A 14,290-nucleotide genomic window follows, 5' to 3' on the forward strand; every position below is an offset into this window, starting at 1 on the left:
GGAAATTCCTTAAGACACAGGATGCTCTAAAGGGGGGTGAAACATTCTATCCTGCAGGGAAGCTGTCCTAGCTAGGGTTACTATTGCTGTGATAAAACACCACAACCAAAGAAATAAACTTACGCTTTCCGGCAACAGTCCATCACTGAGGGAAGTCTGGAACTCAATCAGGGCAGGAACCCGGAGGCAGAAGGTGATGCAGAGGCCATGGAGGAGTGCAGCTTACTGGCTTGCTCCTCATAGTTGCTCAGCCTGCTTTATTACTGAATCTAGGACCACCATGTCACGGTGGCACCACCCACAGTGGTCTGGGTCCTCCTCCATCAGTCACAAATGGATAAAATGTCCCACAGCTAGATCTTATGGAGGCATTTCCTCAATTGAGATTCCCTCTTCAGATGACTCTACTTACGTCAAGCTGGCATAAAACTAGCCAGCACAGAAGCTTATTAACCCTGGAAATTACAAACCCAAAGGCTTCAGGAAACTCCCGAAACTAACCAGAGTCAGTAGGTTCTTCCTTCCCCAAGAGTCTGTAAGCCACCAGGACAGCTGAGAGATACTATCAGACAAGCTGGGCTACCTGGAAGAGGCAGAGACTGGTGGAACTGCCTGGACGCTTGTTGAGCTACCTACAAATTGTGCAGTGAGGTCCACAATCCCAGCTCTCTCGAACCATCCCCAGTGCTGGGTTAGGCTTTTGATGATGCCTTTTTTGTTTCTTCTCCTGGAAACAACCCCTTCCCCATACTCCTATAAGTAACCCCAATATAACACATTGGTTCCCTAAGTTAGACTTCGGTAGTTTCCTTGTTTGGACTGTTTTGGATATCACAAAACATCCACCCTAAATTTATTAGCCAGCCTCATGTTATTACATTGAAATACCCGATGCAATTAATTTACAGAAAAGGGCTTTATTTTGGCTAATTCTGGAGGTTCCAGTCCAAGCCTGAGCATCTTCATATCTTTGTTCCACACTAATGGAAGCCACATAAGGTGTTTGGATCATGAGCTCTGAAGCAGAGAAAATACCAGAAGAGGAAGAGGGCAGAGTATCACAATCCTGGTTGAAGGCACATGCACAATGACCTAAGGATAGATCTGTATGGTCTGGAGAGTGATCTACAATAGCTGTGGGTTTTTGTATTGGATGGCTGAGTTTATTAAGTATATAACAAGCAGAAGTAAAGGAATAATGGGTAGCAGAGAGAAGCAGTGAATGGTAGCCAGGTGTTCACAATACCTAGCAGAGACCGCTGGAGTCGCCCACCTGAGAGTAATCAAAGGGAAATACCATCGAATCAGCTTACAAATACCCAGAAGAATTCAGCTTTGGAAGACCCACTGAGGCAGCCAGCCTGGAGTTCCCAGCTGGTAGTCCTGGGCCTGCAGAGTGTCCTGTTGGCTGAGGCTTCCAAGTAAAATGGCAGAGAGCAACCTATTGGTAACATCAAATCAATACTAACAGTCATCTAACAGAAACCTACTAGGGAAACTGAGGCAGTCAGCTGAAGTTACTGCTCCAGAGAATTTTGGGCAGAGGGTCCCCTCTGTCCTCTTGATGGATAAGTTTCCATTTTTCCCTCTCCTCTGTAGGCATTTTGATATTATTTGATAAACAAGGTAACTGTGGTTAGAAATAGTTCACCTTTTAACTGTTCTCAAGGATACAACTGTTTTGTTTTTTTTTTTTAATTTACTTTTATTTATGTCTGTGCCTGAATGTATGTGTGTGTGCCATGCATGTCAGGTATCCTTGGAGGCCAGAAAAAGGCACTGGATCCCCCTAGAGTTACAGGCAGTGGTAAGCCACTTGAGGGGAGTGCCAGGAACTGGACCCCAGTCCTCCGGAAGAGCGACAAGTACCCCTATCTGCTGAGCTTCTCATAGGCTCCCACACTTTTTAAAGATACTTAGCTGCTTGCTAGTTTTATGCCTTGTTCTCCTTGTTGGGAGTTAGGGCACCATGCCACCTTGGTCCAGGGAGTTTTTGGGGAGACACACGAGGGCCTGCTGGCTCCCAGAATCTACTTCCAATAAATTTAAACACCCCATGATGATTTAACAATAGAACATACATTAAAGCCTTTTGCTGGTCTCCATTTTCTAAGTGGGCTTTGATCACTTTCCCATAGTGCTTACCTGGATACCAAGCCGTCAATACATGGGCCTTTGGGAAGCATTATTAATATACAAGCCATGGCACTGACCAAGTGTGATCATACCTTCACTACAGCCCGGTCTACAGCCCCAGAGACTCGATTTCTAAAGAAAACCATATTCATAGGTACCAAGGATCAGAACTTCAATCCATCTATTGGGATAGGGGCATAATTGAACCTACAACAGGAAGGATACTCTATTGCTTCAACTTCTAATGTCAGGCAATGTCTAACCCAAGCTGCATGGCCACTGCTTTAACTCGCTACCATGTCACAGGATGCTTAGTTTGGGTCACATTCTCCAGACTATGATGAATGTAGAGGTGGGTGGTCATAGGCAATGACTGTCAAATATTAAAAAAATTACATGAAGTAGATAAGGAATTCTTCAAAGAAACCAAGAATATAGTTTATACTATACTAAAAATATGTCAGTCAGCTAAAAACATTATCTGCCATGGTTCCAACCCAGAAGTTAAATTATTGAGTTTGTTTGTGTGTGTGTGTTATATTTATTATGAATTTATTTTTAGGGTTCATTATATTAAGTATACTGGTATGAAAACCTTAGGGACAGATGCCCAAACTACTAAAACATCTGCTTTAAACCATTGCTAGGGGTTAGAAAGATGGCTTGTCTGTTAAAAGCACTCTCTGCTCTCGAAAAGCACTTTCTTATATAAGCCTGTTACTATACTAGAAAATATCCAACTATAATAGTTAGAAACTTTTAAAAATTAAATAAGCATTTGTTACTTTCATAATTATAGAAAAAATTATAGAGAGAATTCCAAATAAAACTCCTACAAACAATTATAATAAATTGTAGTATGTACAGGGTATTGCATGGCAAGCCCCATACTAAATATGTTATATGTAGTATCTCATTTAATCCTCATGCCAATCCCATAAAGAGGAATTTAGAAGTAATCTCATTTTACAGACACAGAAATCTCAGAGATTTCAAGGGTGTAAATAGTCGGTTTGATCCTGCACAGTTAATAAATAAATAAATAAATAAATAAATAAAGCTAAATAAAGATGGAATCCTGCTGTCTACAAGTCCAAAGCCACCCCCTGAACTCGTCTAGGCACAAAGCTGTGATCCCCACAGCACCTTGCAAGGGAGGGCTGATCAAGGATGAGGAGATGGATACTCACAGAACATGCGTATCACAGCGTGATCCTGCAGCTAGTGATTATGTAAAAGGGTGAACTGCGGGGCACTGGGGGTTACGTCTCAGAGATTAACTGGCAAGATGATGACTATCTGGAGGGGAATACCAAAGCCTGGCCCTCAAGAGACTTGAATGACTAGGTTCTCGTTTTTCTTTTTGTTTCTGAGGAATAAAGACTCAGAGAAGTTTTGGGATGAGTCCAAGTTAAAACAGCAAGGGCAGCAGCTCACAGGACACAGGTCAGGTCTTCTGTCAATGCAGGCCTTTTTCTTCTTCTTTTCTGTAAGCTCGAAGCCCCGTGGTTGGTGAGCAATGTATAGAGAGTGGCTGCTGAAAGTGCCTGGCGTGGGAATCCACCCTGCCTTCGCAAAATCCAGCATTCAGAGCCTGTGTGCCCCCTTTTCTTCAGTGAAGAAACCCTCTTCTCCTGCAGGTGGCCGTGGAGGATCTGGTCCCTTCACTGGACACGTGATACATGCTACCCCAATTTAACTCTCTTTCCAGAGAATTTGAGTTTTGGCTATTTTGCTATTAAATTTGTCATTTTTCATTACAGAGTTTAGAGCCAGTTTCCATTGTTCACAACCTATGGCCCTTAATCAACAGGAAACCCAAGCCAAATGCAGGAAGATGTATTTGGTTAGAGAGTGGATCCTAAGTTGTGTGATTGCTCTTAGTACATGCACTTTCCCTGATGGTCCAAATTTTCTTGTGAGAGTTTTCTTTTTTTTTTCTTTCATTGGAGAAGTCATCAATTTCCTTCCATCCTTCCTGGTGTAGTTGGCAGAATTGACTCTATACCTACCTCCATGCCAGATCCTGATCATATGCTACATTAGCCTGTATCAGACTATCTACTATGAGATTGGATAAGGTGTTGCCACGTGACCTAGCTTGGGCCAATGAGAAGCTGCTACTGTATGGTACTTTCCCCCCCCCCCCCCCCCCCCCCCGCTCTGGTAAGAAGATATCATCTTGGACGTTGCCTTGTAGGCATAGCAACTAGAACAGACACAGTAGTATCCAGGTCTGTGGATATGATGACCCATTTCCTAGTAATATGGTAATAAGACACTAACATTTCCTAGTAGATGAAAGAAAGAAGGGTCAGGAGACCCTGACTTGAGAGCTCAGCTTTGTTCCTCTGATCCCGCCATCCCTTCTCACCAACACCATCCCCCACCCCCCACACCTCACCCCCCACCCCCCACCCCCCACCCCCACCTGCGCATCCCCTCCCCCAGTGCAAGTGATCTTGGGAGAGGCTAGTAGTGTATAGGAAGAAAAAAGGTTAATTAAAAGCAAGACTCAGGGATGCAGACTCCAGTCATCATCCTTGATGAGGTGAAACTTTGGGGTGATGCAGTCGTTTTGGGAATCACCTGCACTTTTGTAAGCAACGCCTCTTTTGCAGTCTGAACGGACTGCATTGGTCTTACCAAGTTGGACTTTGGCTTGTTCCTGGTGCCCAGGTGGGGTGGGCAGGCATCTAAAGCACACATGTATGCATACTGCTGAGGCTCTCATTCCCTCTAGAAGGATAATGATTCGACTGTGGAGCAGTCACTAACAGTCTGGACCCTACAACAGCTATTCTGGAGACAAAACACCAAACTGGTTTTTTGGCAGCTAAACGCCACAGAAGCAGGCTACTAGACCCTGACTTCTAAAAATTTGTCTGGCCCCTAGTCCAGCTACTTTGCTGCTGTAGCACAGGGGCCTCAAACACGTGGCGGTTCAGAAGAGGGTATATTTAAAATCCTGGACATCAGGGTTCCCTCTAGATCGGCCTCTTCCAATGGGACAAGGTCCTTGCCTACTAATTATTCCTTCTTCCCTGGCATCCCCAAGCATGAGTCCCTAGGTTCACCATGCCAGAGTTAAGAGGTCAAGTGAGCCTCCACAGGCTGGGTTAGTTAACACTCGGCTGCTCCGACAAAAATAACCTGTGAGGATAAGCTAAGAGTTATTGATTTGGACTTACAATTTTAGAGATTGAACCCAGTCAGCCATGCAGTTAGTCCTTGGGTCCCTTCATTCGGGGCCTGTGGTGAGGCAGAATGTCACGGTGGAAGGTGCCTATCAAAAGGCCGTGCACCTCAGGCAGGTGGACGCAGAAAGAAAGGGACAGAGAGACACGGGCCTAGGAGAAGGCAGCGCCCTCAGGACAAGCACCCAGCGACTCACTTCCTTCCTGCCAGGTCCCAACCCTCCACAACTCTCTAAACCCTCCCAGACGGTATCTCCAGCTGGATACTCAGAGCACACGGCTCCCTTTGGTGGACACTTCCCACCCAAACGGGGAAATGTTCCTGTGAACTGCAGCCGAAGTTCACCGGAAAGCTACAGGGTCGAATAATGAGCAAAGACAAGCCCCAGGGCCCCTTTCACTTCCTCTCCTGCTTGCTCTTTCCTCCAGCTTTTTGGTTTGTGTCGTGTTGTGTTGTGTTGTTTTTCAAGACAGGGTTTCTCTGTGTAGTTCTGGTTTCTGTCCTGGATCTCGCTCTGTAGACCAGTCTGGCCTTGAACTCACAGAGATCCGCCTGGCTCTGCCTCGCAAGTGCTGGGATTAAAGGCGTGCGCCACCACCGCCCTCCTACTTGCTCTTACCAGAAGTTCAAATCACATTCCCTACAATTGCATTATTACAACGGAGAACACTAAGCTTTGGCTTGCTTGCTTAACTGCGATTTGGCCTGGATTCCTCGGGACATTAAGTCTATATTTGCTGGCCACTTAAGTTAATGTCAATTTTACTGATTTTATCCGTGGTTTATGTCATATTCAGATGTGCCTTAAAAGGTTTCAGTGAAATTACTACTGATAAAATAAAATAAACTGAACTCTAGCCACTGTGTTGCAGATCTATCTTGCTCTGTTATCTAGAGTTTCACTCCTCTAATTAGTGAGTTACAGCACTCCCATCAGGCCATACACGGTTTAAAAGAATGAGCTCCATCCCTGAACCCCTCAAGAATAAAACCTGACATGTCTTGGGAGGCTCCTCTGCTTCTAAGTGAAGCAGGCCCCTCTAGGAGAAAGTTCCGTTCTAATGTATCTTCAGCATGTCCTTTGTTCTTGTGTCTGGTTAAGCTTTCAGAGACAAAACTAACCATTTCCAGAGACCCTTCTCTTCAGCATCTTGATTATGACCATGAACTGAGCATGTCCTCAAATGTTCTTGTCCACCATATTAATCTTTCAAAATATGACTGTGAACTGAGCATGCTACAAAATAGATCTGCCATCTTTCTGTCTTGAACTATGACCTTAAACTGAGTGTATTCAGAAATGTGCCTCCCCTTTTTATGTATAAGATCCCTAACTAAAATCCCCATGCTTCCCTTGTCTGGAGAGAATGTCGCTTTTGGAATCTTTCCAGTGTGCTCGGCATGTGCTGTGGACAGGATGCTTTTCTCCATTCTTCCATCCTCTGGTCATGCTCTCAGGCTTTGCACTCAGAGAGACCCCCCCCCCATTCTGCTCATTTCAGTGACACCATTTGAGCTGCCAAAAAAGGCCTCATCTGAGGGCAGCACCTGCTCGAGACTGCTCCGTTATGGAAGCTAAAGCCTTCCTCTGATTGTTGAAGAGTTCACATAGGGATTTTACTTTCTTACAAACAGGATGTGTGTGTGTGTGTGTGTGTGTGTGTGTGTGTGTGTGTGTGTGTGTGTGTGTGCGCGCGTGCGCGTGTGTGCGTGCGTGCGTGTGTGTGTGTGTGTGTGTGTGTGTGTGTGTGTGTGTGTGTGTGTATCCATCTGATATAATAGAGCCTCCTAGTATGACCTAAATGGAACCCTCCAAGATGTGGATCATTTTAGGCTGGACTAGTTCCATAAACTTGACATGGGATACATACTTTCACAGTGCTTGCTGCTTCTAAAATGCTTTCATTCTCTTTATTTCATATAGTACCTTAAAGTGAATGATCCATTTTACTCCCCATCAGGAGTGGGGAATAGAGGACGTTAAATGTCTCTATTATCAAAACAGCCTTATTATGTGGCACAGACCATTAGGGCCTTCCAATGCAATAAAGAGAGAGAGATGTCCAAGCACCCAGCTCTTCTCAGGCCAAGCCCCTACCCATAGCTTTCTCTGCTCTATTTGAGTTTCTGATATTTGTTGCCATGGCTTACATTTTCTTTTCTGCCTTCCTCCCTGCTCTTCTGTCCTTTCGATCTATCCTGTGACTTAATTCCTCCCAATTTCTCTCATTTTCCTGCTATTCCAGAGCCTTCACTGGCTACATTCCATGTCTGCCCAAACCTCTATCTCATACAACTTAACCTCTCCTCTGAAATCTTGTCCTCTTGCAGGCCTACGTCCTCAGAAACTTCCTCCATCTCCTCTTTGGTACAACCACCCCGAGACAAACAGTTGACGTGGAATCTCACCCAAGCATACGTGACCATTTCACAGTGGCTATGTGCACCCACCCTCACGTGTGTTGAAAATGAGCTCAACTGAAACTGCTAGAGTTTCATGGGTTTGACCATAGAATATGTTAGAATATAATAGAATATATTCAACAACAGAATATGTCTGCAATAGAGGGGAATTATTGGCCCTGTGGTTCTCAAATGGCATTTATGAGTGCCAGGTAATGTAAGCGACGGGGTCTACATGCTCTCTCATTAAAGTCTCACTCATGAGACTTTAAAAAGTGGAAGTGAGATTAATATGTAGAACTATATTTAAATCAGGGGCTTTCTTTAAATTAATATCTGAAACAGCTAAAGATCTCAGGTCCAGATTATATGAAGAACTACTCCAAGTCAGTATGAGAAGCTGGCCCTTGAGCAGGAGCTATATGAGTGTGAATATTCAAATGTCGATAAGTACATGAAAAACCACAGAAGCTCATTACTCCCTAAGAAGATGATAGTTAACACTACCAGAAACCAGAAAGGCAAGCAACTGGAATTCTCACAACATTGCTCAAGAAAACACAAATAGCTGTATCGTTTTTCTAAAACTGTTTAGTGTTTACTAAGCCATTTATTATCTCCCAAACACACATAACCCAGAGTTAGACACGCACATCCATACGTCCTATGACATAACAATCCCACTCAGAGGGACACTGTGAAATGAGTTCACTCTGAGCATTGACCTGGATTTTGAGATGTAAATCTTTATGAAAGGTGGTAAGTTCCCTCAAATCTTTGAACTTCCCTAAATTAGAAATAAAATAGCATATAGGTACACACCTCCACCATCTCGTGCATGCTGCACAGTTTCCTTTCCGAAGTCCCCCCGGCCCTCCCCACTCTGAGGTCAGTCCTATCATTCCATTGATGGCTTAGAGAGGCACACACACTCAAGCCAAGAGAAGGGATTCAAACACGACCCCAGTCAGTTTCCACACTCTTTCCATTCTGTCGTCCCTCCTCTTTACCTGGTCCCCCTCCTGGTCTGGTTATTTCTCTCATGGCTATGTCAAAACGCCAGATAAAAGAAACTTAAAGCAGGAAGGACTTTAATCCCACAGTTTGGAGACATAGTCTATCATGGTGAAGTTATGATGACAGGCACTCCAGGGTGGCAGGAGCGTGCAGCTGGGATGCACCACCTCCTCCTATCTTGGAGGAACAGAACACAGAGGGTGGAGGGGAAGTGGGGCTGTGCTGTAAAACTCCAAGGCCTGCTTCTAGTAACTAACTCACTTCCTTCAGCGAAACTGTCTCCTAATGCTTCAACCAGTTTCCAAAACAGCGCCACCATCTGGTTTATATGTTCAAACACATAAACCGTTCACATCCAAACCACTGGACACAAGACAGCTCTCGCACACAGGAATTCAGAGCGGCTGTTGTTATCACACAAGGTCTGTGCAACATTAAGACAGTTAACAATTCCAACATGGATTCCTTTACCAACAATTCCCTACAAGGACCATCATGCCCTGTTCCTAATCTTCCTGGTCATCCTCGCTCCACCTCCAAAGGGAGGCATCTGGACACTCCAAGTTCTGGTATATCCCTGAAAGGCTCCAAGTTGCTTTCTGCTCCTGATAGGCCTAACCCTTTCCTTCCGGGGCTAATCCTGGATGGACTTGCTTTGAGCAAGCGGCTATAGTCATCTCCGTGAACTGCGTTTGTGTCTAATTACCACCAGGCACAATATTGATTTTGCATAACCTTTATAACATCACATTAAGTTTGTTGCAAGCTTTATTTGATCTAGGCATTAAATTCTGCTCATGCATCCACAGTTCATCTTTGTAACTAGTTGCTTGTGGAATATGGCCAATTGCTAACAATTTACACAAAATCAAAGGGAACACCAGCCAGAAGTGCTAGGCTATTAGCTCATACCCCGAATTAATTCTGAATGTGTAACCAATGAGAGTAAACCACTACAAAGCCAAAAGGCCCCAAAGAAGTTGGGATTTCCTAAGCCAAATATCAAGAGGGAGCCATTAGCACATTTATGGATCCTGCAGTAATTTTCAACCTCTGAAGCTAAAGCTATTAGCCTAAATTAAATGATTTCTGTCTTGACCAACGCTTTCAAGAAAAAAAAAATAACATTAAGATTGCCTAAATATATCTGAACCTTGCAAACTCAATTTTTATACCGGGGAAGGAAGCAGATATACTTTCATATCCTAGTAGCTCAATCCAAGGCATGAGTTTTTAGTAGTACCAAGGGTTTCTAAACTCTTAGTTGGACTAGACTGTGTTTTACATGTATTATCTCATTTAATTTTCCCACAAGCCATAAGTAAATGTAACTCTCCCCATTTTGTGATAGGGAAGTTAATATGGAGAATGGTTAAGTAAGCTGCAAAAATTTCCACCATTACTTGTGACCCAGCTCTTCACTCCTTTGTGCTCCCTACACATAACCATAAATAGTTATCAGTGCCCATTTTTTGTTATGAGAAACCCCACTCACATGAGGCGTGGGGCTGTCCATTCATTCATAAAGCATGCACAGAGGTCTGATTATGTATCAGGCACTGTTCTTTTTCCCAGGCATGATTCCACGCTTTCTTCCCCATAACTCTAACAGCACTATCATTATCTCTGTTTCTCAGACAGCTTACCTGAGAGTGAGATGACTAAGAAAATAACATGCCCCGGGCCTGAGGGCTAGTAAGCAAGAGTGGGTGTTTTCATTGTTGGCTTTGGGATCCCCTAGGAAAGGGTCATTTGGATTTATCAGTAAACTGAATCATAGGGGCTGGTCTAGCTTGTGTTGGAGGGAGTGAGACTGTGGGAAGAAGCTGAATCAGGGCCCACTGGCTCTGCTTACTGAAGTGAACAAGGAATTTGAATTTCCCAGGAGGCAGTCAGAGAACAAGACTGGCTGCTGGTCTGAGGAAAAGGTCATGGAGGGAAACCCTCAGAGCATAGCCAAGTGGGACTTCGGAGTGAAGAAACCCCGAGAGATGTCCAAGCCGTTTGCTGTGGGATATGCATGTGTGTGTGTGTGCGTATGTGTGCACACACTATAAACACAACTTCCATCCTTCCCAGAGCTTCCCAGAGCACTGTGAGCAGGCTCTACCCAGCCTGCAGATCTATGAGGGGTTCTTTCATCCACTGTATGACGCTGGATCTGGATTGTCACCAGGCAAAACAGGAGGCTGTTCTTATAGGCACGGAAGTCATGCCCTAGCCACCAGCTGACCTCTCATCCAAGTTTTATAAGTAATTCACAAGGAATTATTTCAATGACCTCATACCAACCACGTGCTTCCACTGAGCTAAGGGCTCTTCAGTACCAGGTGCTTGAAAAACACAAGAAAAGACATTACTAGCTAGTTGAGGCTGGCTTTCTATACTGCTTGCTGTGAAGGTTATTTCTCCTTACTAACACATTCAATCCCCACTACAACCTGGTGGAACAAGTGCTCGTATCACCAGCACTTTCAATGAAAGACGAAGTGAAGCAGAAAGAAGGCACGTGACCAGTCAAAACCACACAGGTGCTGGTGAGAAGCTCAGCTGGCTTTAAACTTGGGTCATAGGGCTCCAGAGGCCCTCCTCAGACTTTACACTAAGCTGTGCCATGCAGAGATCTGCTGCGGCAGGAACTGCAAAGCCCCTTATCCCCCTCTCTCCGGTTCTGACTTGACAATATCTACACTCTTTAATTCGTCCTCAAAGCAGATGTGACTGGCAAGGCAGGTAAGGTCAATGACGTCATTCAGGCTGCAGCTTGGCTGTTGCTGGACTGTGATTTTGAGATTTTTGGCATGTTCATACAGGAAAAGACCTCGGAGATAAACTCAGACCTTCGGTCCCCAGGTCCCTCACTGCCTCCCCCACCTGTCCATATGGAAGAGTGGGACAGCTCCTATTGGCTTATCTCATGCTTCTAGGACAAGCTATTTGGTGGTACAACAAAGAAATATATGTCTGTCCAGAACATAGACCAAGACCAAAAAGAAAAAAAATCGAGACAGCCTTCACTCTGTTTCCCGCTTTGGTCTCGAACTCCTAGGCTCCAATGATCCTCCTAGCTTAGCCTCTTGAGTAGCAGAGGCTACAAGTGCATTCTGCTGCACCCAGCACCCCGTCTTCAAGGCTTCCTCTCCCCCTCCTCTTCCCCTCCTCTTCCTCCTTCCCTTTATTCTTATTTTTCCGGCTTGGTGTTGGGCATTAAATCCAGGGCCTTGTACATTCTAGACCATCTATACTCAATTTTTTATACTAAACACTTTTAAAACTGGAATAGACTGAACTATCTGAACCCCAAATATTGGTGCAACTTAAAATCTCTTCCTCCAGGCAGAGTAAAACACATAACATTAAGACTGGAGAATCCCTAATAACTTGGCTGACATCTACTTTTCTTTTTCTTGCCTCAAACAAGCTTTGCCGATCACAGATGAAACTCTCGGAGGCTCCTTGATGAGGGGACAGCGAGGCCCATCACTTCTTCCTGACAGCTCACAATCCGTTGTGGCTGGAGGCAGGGAGAGGCTTTTCTGCTAGAAGAACCATTAGCCTTTAGAGCCATTTTGCAATGACATTAAGGCATTTACTTAGCAGTCACACGGGGAATAAACACTTGTGGGGTGTCTGAGAACACAGATGCAAGGCTACATCTGGAATGACCTCCTGAACCCTAGAGGACACATCTGGCAGCAGAGCAGTGCTTCAGAGGTGCCCAGGCAAGGCTGTGACGTGATGCCACAGAAGCACAGATACCATGTTGAACACCGAAGACAGAAGGTTCATGTATTCCTGCTCTGCCTGAGAAATCATAGACTTGGTATTTCCTGAAGTACAAGGAATCAGGATCTACACTGCTGTCCGCAAGCACTGCTGTTAAAGTAGTGGACACAAGCAATAAAGGCGCTCCATCATCTATAGTGGACCAGATACTGACGAGGACACATTTCCTGAGAGCATGGTTGGCACTCGGATTATTCGTGCCTCATGGGTGTGGGGATGGAGGTGCAGGGAAGATAAAATAGACATGAGACTCACATAGCTAGTGAAGGTCGAAGGCAGGACTTGAATGTAAGTTGATTCTGTCTCAGGAGCCCCTGGTCTTAAGCATCCCCTGCCCGGCCTCCCCTGGAACAGCAAAGAGAGGTAGGTCCAGCAGATTCTACGTGCAGCACTCGAGCTGCCTCCCACCTCAGCAGTCACATTTCCAAGCACCTGCTCAGAGGAAACCACATCTGCTGCAGAAGGTGCTGAGAACATACCAAGGCTGCGCTTAGCACACAGATGTGGTCCTTTACATCCAGGCAGAGCACTCGGTTTCTTCTCTCACTCATACCTTCCTGTCTTTTCCTCTGTTCTCTTCTCCCTTTCCCAAAGTCATGATAAAGGTCATCCCAGTAACTTATAATGTACACTGGAGCAATTATTTTAAGTTATCCCTTCTACATCTTCCCCTCTTTGGGTTCTCTCTCTTTCTGTGTATATATACTCAGGGAATATATATATATTAATGTTTCTAGAAAATGGTATATATATATATATATATATATATATATATATATATATTAATGTTTCTAGAAAATGGTATTCAATGAAAAGTTTCTAGATTTGGGAGAAGGGAAGACTATGATAAAAATACATTGTATAAACTTCGCAAAGAATAAACAAAAATCATTTTAAAAGATTAATTTCTCCCTAACAGGTTCCTATCTACCTTATTGCCATCCTTAATCCCTATTAGCACTTGTCAGACCTGCTATTCTAATGTTGTGAAGAGACATCATGATCAAGGCAACTCTTATAAAGAAAGCATTTAACTGGGGCTTTGCTTACAGGTTCAGAGGCTTAGTTCATTGTTGTCATGTTGTCATGGCAGGACTCAGACAGGCATGATGCTGGAGCAGTAGGTGAGAGCTACATCTTGATCTGCAGATAGAGAAGGAGAGAGAGAGAGAGAGAGAGAGAGAGAGAGAGAGAGAGAGAGAGAGAGAGAGAGAGAGAAAGGCAGAAAGAGACAGACAGACAGAAAGGCAGACACACACACAGAGACAGACAGACAGACAGAAAGAGACAGACAGAGAGGGAGAGAGAGAGAGAGAGAGAGAGAGAGAGAGAGAGAGAGAGAGAGAGAGAGAGAGAGATCCTCCGACAAGGCCACACCTCCTAATCCTTCAAATCCTTTCTAAGAGTTCCACTCCCTGGTGACTAAGCATTCAACTACACGAGCCTATGTGGATTGTTCTTACTCAGACACCACAGTACTGTCCTGTGATTCCTCAGATGTTACTGTATGTATAAGATGTTGAAACATGTAGTCCGACCTTCCTCCTTCCCAGTCTCACAGCATTTTTTCATATGAATAAGCTGGGAGAACACATTCCTTCTCTTTTTAGAGCTAATAGCCTTCCATTTTATGGTTGCACTATAATTTATTTCACCAGTCCCTTATTAACAAACAGGGGTTATTTCTAATTTTTTGCTACACTTAAATTGATGTTTTGATTTTATATCTGTGCCTCGATTGGCTTTAACA

The sequence above is a fragment of the Peromyscus maniculatus genome, chromosome 4 (genome assembly GCF_049852395.1).
Source record: "Peromyscus maniculatus bairdii isolate BWxNUB_F1_BW_parent chromosome 4, HU_Pman_BW_mat_3.1, whole genome shotgun sequence".
NCBI classification, from domain to species: Eukaryota; Metazoa; Chordata; class Mammalia; order Rodentia; family Cricetidae; genus Peromyscus; species Peromyscus maniculatus.